The sequence below is a fragment of the Carlito syrichta genome, unplaced genomic scaffold, assembly GCF_000164805.1.
Source record: "Carlito syrichta isolate Samal-C Ts95f unplaced genomic scaffold, Tarsius_syrichta-2.0.1 Scaffold130759, whole genome shotgun sequence".
NCBI classification, from domain to species: domain Eukaryota; kingdom Metazoa; phylum Chordata; class Mammalia; order Primates; family Tarsiidae; genus Carlito; species Carlito syrichta.
In genome coordinates, this window is record NW_007074855.1 from 1,503 (window position 1) to 9,006 (window position 7,504).

A 7,504-nucleotide genomic window follows, 5' to 3' on the forward strand; every position below is an offset into this window, starting at 1 on the left:
GCTGCCCAGGTGGGTCTCGAACCTGCAGGCTCAGGCAATCCACTCACCTCAGCCTCCCAAAGGCAAGGGATTACAAGCTGAGCCACCAAGCCCGGCTACTTGGAGTGTTTAATGATCCCTAAGGAGTCCTCTGACTTCTCGTGGATCTTATTCTCGAAATAAAAAGATGTGATAGCTCTGCTAAAATCGAACAGCAACTGGGGAGACTCAGAAGCCTCACCAACCCAGCCTGCCTGTGGACGGAGATGACGTCTGTGCCGTCCATAAAAACGAGGAAAATGGCACGCACTATATGAAAGCATTATCGGGGCAGTATAAGCCCTGGCTGAGTCCTTCAGTTGCCTGTGTGGTCTCAATCCTGCTTCGAGTCCCAGAAGTGATATAGTCACTGTTAAAAATCTGCAAAAAATAAGAACACAGGGAAAGAGGAGAAGACCGGCCCGTGGCCTCGCTGGCGGCGTCCACTCCTGGCGGGTACCCTCTGGGACTTTCCTGAGATGTGCCCGTGCTGTTCAAGACTGGGATGTGCTTTGCCCTCCCTTGAAACTTTGCTTTGTGAAGCTCCTTCATGTAGCAGGCGTTAGACGGAAACCGCTTTTGCTACCCATCACGGAGGAGCCACGTTTGGCGAAAACAAATGAACAACAGGTGCCGCCCCAGGAAAGACAGTGTTCTGATGGTCAGCCTTCTTCTAGGCCAGACTTGAGTTTTGCAATGAATTAAAAGGATCTTATTTCGGCTGTCTCCTCTTCTCTTGCTTCTGTCTGCACCAGCTCTGGAGGAATTTGTGACGTGGGTTTGCACCCCAGAAAAGCAGCCTGTGAGCCCAGGATGTGCACACCGGCCTCTCCGGAACCTGCGTACCTGGGTCCTCCCCAGCTGCCCGCAGATAGGCGTGGCCAATACCCTGCCTGACCAGCCGCAGGCCCAGGCTCCGGGAGAAGGAGGCCTCCCCAGCTGGGCCTTCCTTAGCAGCAGATTCTCCGGAGGAGCCTGTGCTCACAGTGTCTCTGGAGTCGCCTGCAGAAAGCCCAGTGGGGCTGTCCCTACTGTGTCCCCTGCGTGGAAGGGGCCCGGAGAGCAGGCCAACCACTGCTCCAGCCTCCCACCTTGTAAAACGAGCAGGAAGGGGCCCTGGGCGGGTCAGGGCAGCCTGGGGCAGGGCGCCGTGTGACTCTCCGCTCCGGGAGGTGCAGGGTGGCTTGCAGGCCGGCCCACCACCGGGGAGGGCGGAAACGGAAGGGTCTCTGGCTCACAGAATCGTCACCAACCCACTGAGGCACAAGCCACGTGTCCTGTTTCCAGACTATAAACGGAAGCTTTTTCTCCTCCAGGCCCCAAACTTATTTTGCTCTCCAAATTTAGCCTCCTGCCTGGTCTCAGAACCAGCATCCTCTTAGGGAAACGTGGGTGGAGGGGGTGTGTTCCCAGCTGGGGGGGGCCTGTCTGAAGGCCACACATGTGCATCCAACAACAGAATGCGTCGGCCCTGAGACCTTCCTGAGGTCCCTTTGGAGGCCTCCAGTGGGGCAGGGTGGGCCTCAGACTTCACGCTTGTGTGTGCTGGGAAGCAGCCGTCACACCGCCAGGCAGACGAGAAAACGGGCGAGGGGCACGGCACCAGCGAGCCCCGACGCATTCTTTGAAAGCACACAGGCCGCTGAACAGAAGCGGAGCTCTCTGTTGGGTCAGGGGCTCAGGGGAGCTTAGCGCAAGCTGTCAGAGCACGAGAACGGCACAAGAACAGCCGGGAGCTGTGTCTGTGGATGTTTGTCGCTTTTGTCTCTCCTTGTCCCTTCCTGCCGGGGCTTGCAGCCCAGGGCAGGCGACAGGGCTGGGGCCAGGGACACAAAGACGCCCGGGGCCTGTGGTCTAGAGAGGAACAATGCACGCAGCACGTGAGCACACAGACTGGGGGAACGCCTCCGCGGCCCTGGCTGGGCTGGGTGTGTGACGACGGCCCCCCGCGACGTGTGTGGCACCGCCCGTCAGCACCCTTTTCTGCATCCACCCTTGGCCAGCCGTGCCTCTACCCAGACCACTGGACATTCCCCCACAGGCTGAACTCCAGCCAGCACCAGCCGAGCGGCCCCTGAACATGCCCGTCTGCAAGTGCAGGCCAGGGTACTCTGCAGAGCTGGTCAGAGAAACGCTCTGCTCTGAGCTCGTCTGAGCCAGGTGCGGTGGAGGAAGGTGGGCGGGCCCTTCTCCAGAGCCCCGCCTCTCATGTCGGGATTGGAGCTGGCTCCGCCCCAGCCAAACCCCACGAGCACCCGCAGGTCCCAGAGTTCCATCCAATGCCCCAGGGCTGCTAGAGCATCTGCAGAGAGACACCTCCCACGGGTCCAGCAGCAGAGTCCCAGTCACTAGGCCGAATGGGGAGGAGAAGCAGCATACGAGGGGTCTGGACATGCCTACACGCCCCTCGGATCACCACGGGCAGCAGCACGCTTCCTGACAACGCCTCTTCCCTGGAGCTGGAGCTTGGCAACGGGGACCAAGGGAGAGAGGCAAGGAGACACTCGAATCACAAATGCACAGGCCTCCTGGAGCTGCACCTCCAGCCACGGTGGTCAGAGAGCATCGTGTGGCCTCTGAGGTCTGTAAATATGCAGCTTGCATTGGACTGGCTATTCCTACGGAGGATGAACAGTATGGATTTTTAAGAAAGATCTGGGCCGGGCTCAGTGGCTCAGCCTGTCATCCCAGCACTTTGGAAGGCCGAGGCGAGTGGATTGCCAGAGCCTGCGGGTTCGAGGCCAGCCCAGGCAACTTGGTGAGACCTCGTCTCTACAATAAGTAAAAAAAAAAAAAAAAAATTAGCCGGGCGTGGTAGCACGCACCTGTAGTTCCAGCGACTCGGAAGGCAGAGGCGGAAGGATCGCCGGAGCCCAGCAGGTCGAGGCTGCGGTGGCTGGGAGCGTTCCACTGCACTCCAGTCTGGGCGACAGAGTGAGATTCCAACTCAAAAAAAGAAAGAAAGAAAGAAAGATCTGTCTAATCACAATTAGAAATGAAAAAAACAATGTCACAACTGACCCGGAAGAAATTCAAAAGATCATCAAAGATTACTACCGACAGCTGTAGGCAAATAAACTAGAAAATCTAGAGGAAATGGAGGAATCCCTGACATCACACAACTTCCGAGGTTGAAACAGGAAGAAATCGAAACTCTAAAGAGACCAGTAGCCACCCGAGAAAGTGACTCCGTTATAAGAAACCTCCCTGCCCCCCCCAGAAGCCCTGAGCCAGATGGTTTCTCAGCTGAATTCTACAAGACATACATGAGAGAGACATACGTGAAAGTATTCCAGGCAATTGAGAAGGAAGGAATTCTCCCTAGTTCCTTCTACGAAGCCACTATTGCTCTGACACCCCCCAAATGGCAAAGACTCAACAAGGAAAGAGCACGACAGGCTTATTTCCCTGATGAACATAATGTAAACATTCTCAACAAGATTCTAGCAAATTGTGTCCAACAGCACATTTCGAGGACTGTCCATCATGACCAGGTGAGCTTCATTCCTGGAATGCAGGGCTGGTTCAACACACATAAGTCTATGAACTTAAGATTAATCCATCACATAAACAGGTGTAAAACCAAGAACCACATAATTATCTCCTTAGATGCAGAAAAAGCATTTGATAAAATCCAACATTTCTTCCTGAGTAAAACCCTCAAAAACCTAGACACTGAAGGAATGTTCCTCAAAACAAGAGTCACCTATGACAAACCTGTAGCCAACATCATACCTAATGGCCAGAAGCAGGAAGCATTCCCCCTAAGAACTGGAACAAGACAAGAATGCCCACTCCCCCCACCTTTCTATTTAAAGTAGTACTTGGGCCGAGCTCGGTGGCTCAACCTGTCATCCCAGCACTTTGGGAGGCCGAGGCGAGTGGATTGCTTGAGCCCGAGGGTTTGAGACCAGCCCGGGCAACTTGGTGAGAACTCGTCTTTACAATAAATCAAAAATTAGACGGCATGGTAGTGTGGACCTGCAGTCCTGGCTACTTGGGAGGCTGAGGCAGAAGGATCGCCACAGCCCAGCAGGTCAACACTGGAGTGGTTGTGAGTGTGCCACTGCACTACAGCCTGGGTAATGGAGTGAGACTCCAACTCAAAAAAATAAATAAATAAATAAAATAATAAAATAAAATAGTACTGGAAGTCCTAGCCAGAGCAATCAGGCCGGAGGAGAAAATCAAGGGTATTCAAACAGGAAAAGAGGAAGTTAAATTATCCTTCTTTGCAGATGATATGGTTCTGAACCTAGAAAACCCTACAGAGTCCATCAGAAACCTCCTCACACTGATACAAAAAAACTTGGTAAAATCTTGGGATACAAAACCAATGCGTAAAAGACATTTCTACATCCCAACAACAAGAAGACCGAGAACCCAGTAAAAAAACACAATTCCACTCACAGTAGCCACACACACACTCACACACAAAAACCCTGGCATCCACCTGACCAAAGAAGTGAAAGACCTTTACAAGGAGGACTACAAAACACTGCTCAAAGAAATCAAGGATGACACACACAAATGGAAGAACACCCCATGCTTATGGATTGGAAGAATCAGTATATCGAGATGTCCATCCTACCCAAGGCAAGCTACAGATTCAATGCACTCCCCATCAAATTGCCAACATCATTTTTCACAGACCTAGAAAAGACAATACAGACACTCGTATAGAAGCAAAAAAAGAGCATGGATAGCTAGAGCAATCCTCAGCAAAGGAACAAAGCTGGAGGCATCACGCTTCCAGACCTTAAACTGCATTACAAGGCTACAGTGACCAAGACAACATGGTGCTGGCACAAAAACAGACACACAGAACAAGGAACAGGACAGAGAATATGGACCTTCGATCAGTTCATCAAAACCATTAAAAACAAACACTGGGGAAAGGAAACCATAGTTAGCAAATAGTGCTGGGAAAACTGGCTAGCCACATGCAGAAGAATAACACCGGACCCCTGTGTACCACCCTATAAAAATGAACTCAAAATGGACTTAAATGTGAAACCTCAAGCTATAAGAATTCTAGAAGAAAATTAGGAAGCACCCTCCCGGACATTGGAGTAGGCAACGAATTCATGGCCAAATCCTCAAAAACAAATGCAACAAAAGCTAAGACGGACAGGTGGGACTTGACCAAACTGAAAAGTTTTTGCACAGCAAAAGAAACTGTCAGGAGAGTAAAGAAACAACGCACGGAATGGGGACAAAATATTTGCAAGCTGTGCATCTGACAAAGGCCTGACATCCAGGATCTACAAGGAACTCAAACAAACCGAAGGGAAGCAAACAAACAAAAACCACTAAAAAGAGGCCAAAGGATGTGACCAGACACTTCTCAAAGGAAGACAGTCAAGCAGCCAGCAAATGTGAAAAAATATCCAGCCTCACTAATCGTCAGAGAAATGCAAATCAAAACTACAGTGAAATACCACTGGTAAGGATGGCTATCATTAAAAAGTTTTTTTTTTAAAAGGTTGGGTTTGGTGGCTCAGCCTGTAATCCCAGCACTTTGGGAGGCTGTGGTGAGTGGATTGCCCAAGCCCACAGGTTCGAGACCCACCCGGGCAACTTGGCGAGACCCTGTCTCTACAATAAATCAAAAATTAGCCGGCGTGGTAGAGCACGCCTGTAGTTTTGGCTACTCGGAAGGCTGAGACAGAAGGATCGCCTGAGCCAGCAGGTCGAGCCTGCGGTGGCCCGGAGCGTGCCACTGCACTCCGGGCTGGGCGACAGAGTGGGACTCCAACTCAAAAAAAAAGAATGTGAATCATGATTGTAGACCACAGCTGGCCAAAAGGGTCCCCCGGGGCCAACTCAAAAAAAAAAAAAAAAAAAAGGTGCTGGCAAGACTGTGGAAAAAAGGGAACACTTCCACACCGTTGGAAAGCAGTGTGGCTTTTTCTCAGAGGACTAAAAATCGAGCGACCATACGATCTAGCAACCCTCTTCTGGGAACACAGCCAGAGGAACACAAATCGCTCTACCAGAAAGACACCTGCACATGCATGTTTACTGCCACACCATTCACAATAGCAAAAACATGGAACCAAGCCTACTGCCCATCAAAAGGCGACTGGATAAAGAAAATGTGGTCCATATACACAATGGAGTATTTCGCAGCCACAAAGGAGAACAAAATCAGGGCCTTTGCAGCCACATGCCTGCTGCTGGAGACCATCATGTACTAACTGAGCAATCACAGAAACAAAGAACTGAACACCACACGTTCTCACTCGGAAGCGGGCCCTGGTCACATGAGCTTATCAGAGGGGGTGGACACTAGACACCGCCAGGGGAGGGGGGTGGCAGGGGAGGGCAGGCGCGTGGCCACAGCCTGACTCCCAGGCCCACCATCAGGGGAAGAAAGGGCCAGTGAGAAGCCCAGACCTCCCCTGCGTGCAGCCTCGCTATTTGCTCAAAGTGGGGTCCCCAGGAGCTTGCTAGAAATGCAGTCTCAGCCCACCCAGACCTGCTGCATTCTTCACTGGTCCCTCAGGGGTGTGTGTGCACATTCAAGTCTGAGGAGCGCTGCGTGAGAAGCAGCTGCACGAGGGCGTCTGCCGAGGTGAGCGGCACGTCCGAGGTAGCGCGCACGGCCTGACGTCCCACAAGGGCCACACGTGCATCCGGAACGGAAGCCACCAGAGCACTAGAACAGGAGTGGACTCTCCAAAGGGCCAACTTGCTGTGGACTTGACTCAGGGCTCTTCATCACTGGTGACAAGAAGAACAAAGCACAGTGGGACAGCTGCCAGGTGTTGTGCTCTGTCCTTTTGTCAGCCCCCCCCCGTCTCTGACTGGCCCCGGTGAGCTGAGAGACGTGCAGCCAGCTCTGTGCGGCGGGGCCTGTGCCCTGCTGGGCTGGGCCCTTCACGTGCAGGCGATGCCCCATGGAGCAGGCACTCCACGCCATCGCCCATGTTGTCACGTCCGTCCTCAACGCAGTCGCGTCCCCATTTTGCCGATGAAGAAACTGAGGCACAAGAAGCCAAGTCGCCTTCCCAGGAGGGACGCTTGTCATGAGACCCAGATCTGAGGCCAGATCCATCTCCCAGGACATCCTTCTCCTCTCACGCCAGGCGTCATGCGGACCGGCCCCTCCCTCCACTGCCGTTACCACCAGGTCCCGTCACACGGGAAGGTGCAGGGAGGAGACCCCCGAGGCTCTGGCCGCCTCAAGTGCGTCTTGCTCTTCAAGTTTGTGGAAAGCTGATGAGAGGACTTTCTGTTTCCTTTGCCGAGCTCTTGGGGTCTGGCTCTCGGGCTCCAGGCACCAGGGTACCGAGCGTGGGCTCCGAGCTGGGTCCACGCCGTGTTCCCATCCGAGGTGACAATGGCCGGAAGGCAGGGCTGACCTCTAAGCCGCCCGCTGACCTCTCTGGTCCCCCCTCACGACTTGGCAGTCCGAGATGCGGGGGCAGTTTCATTCCGTGTTAAATACACGCTGCTCTTCCTCTCTCCGCAGGTTACTGGA

General features: G+C 53.2%; 1 protein-coding gene across 1 annotated transcript in view; it reads right to left on the reverse strand.

Annotated features, from left to right (window-relative positions):
- The window catches only part of LOC103250631 (tumor necrosis factor receptor superfamily member EDAR-like), a gene marked incomplete at its 3' end in the record, with an annotated part of 71,508 nt that overhangs the window by 1,459 nt on the left and 62,545 nt on the right, over nucleotides 1-7,504 (reverse strand). The window lies entirely within an intron of this gene.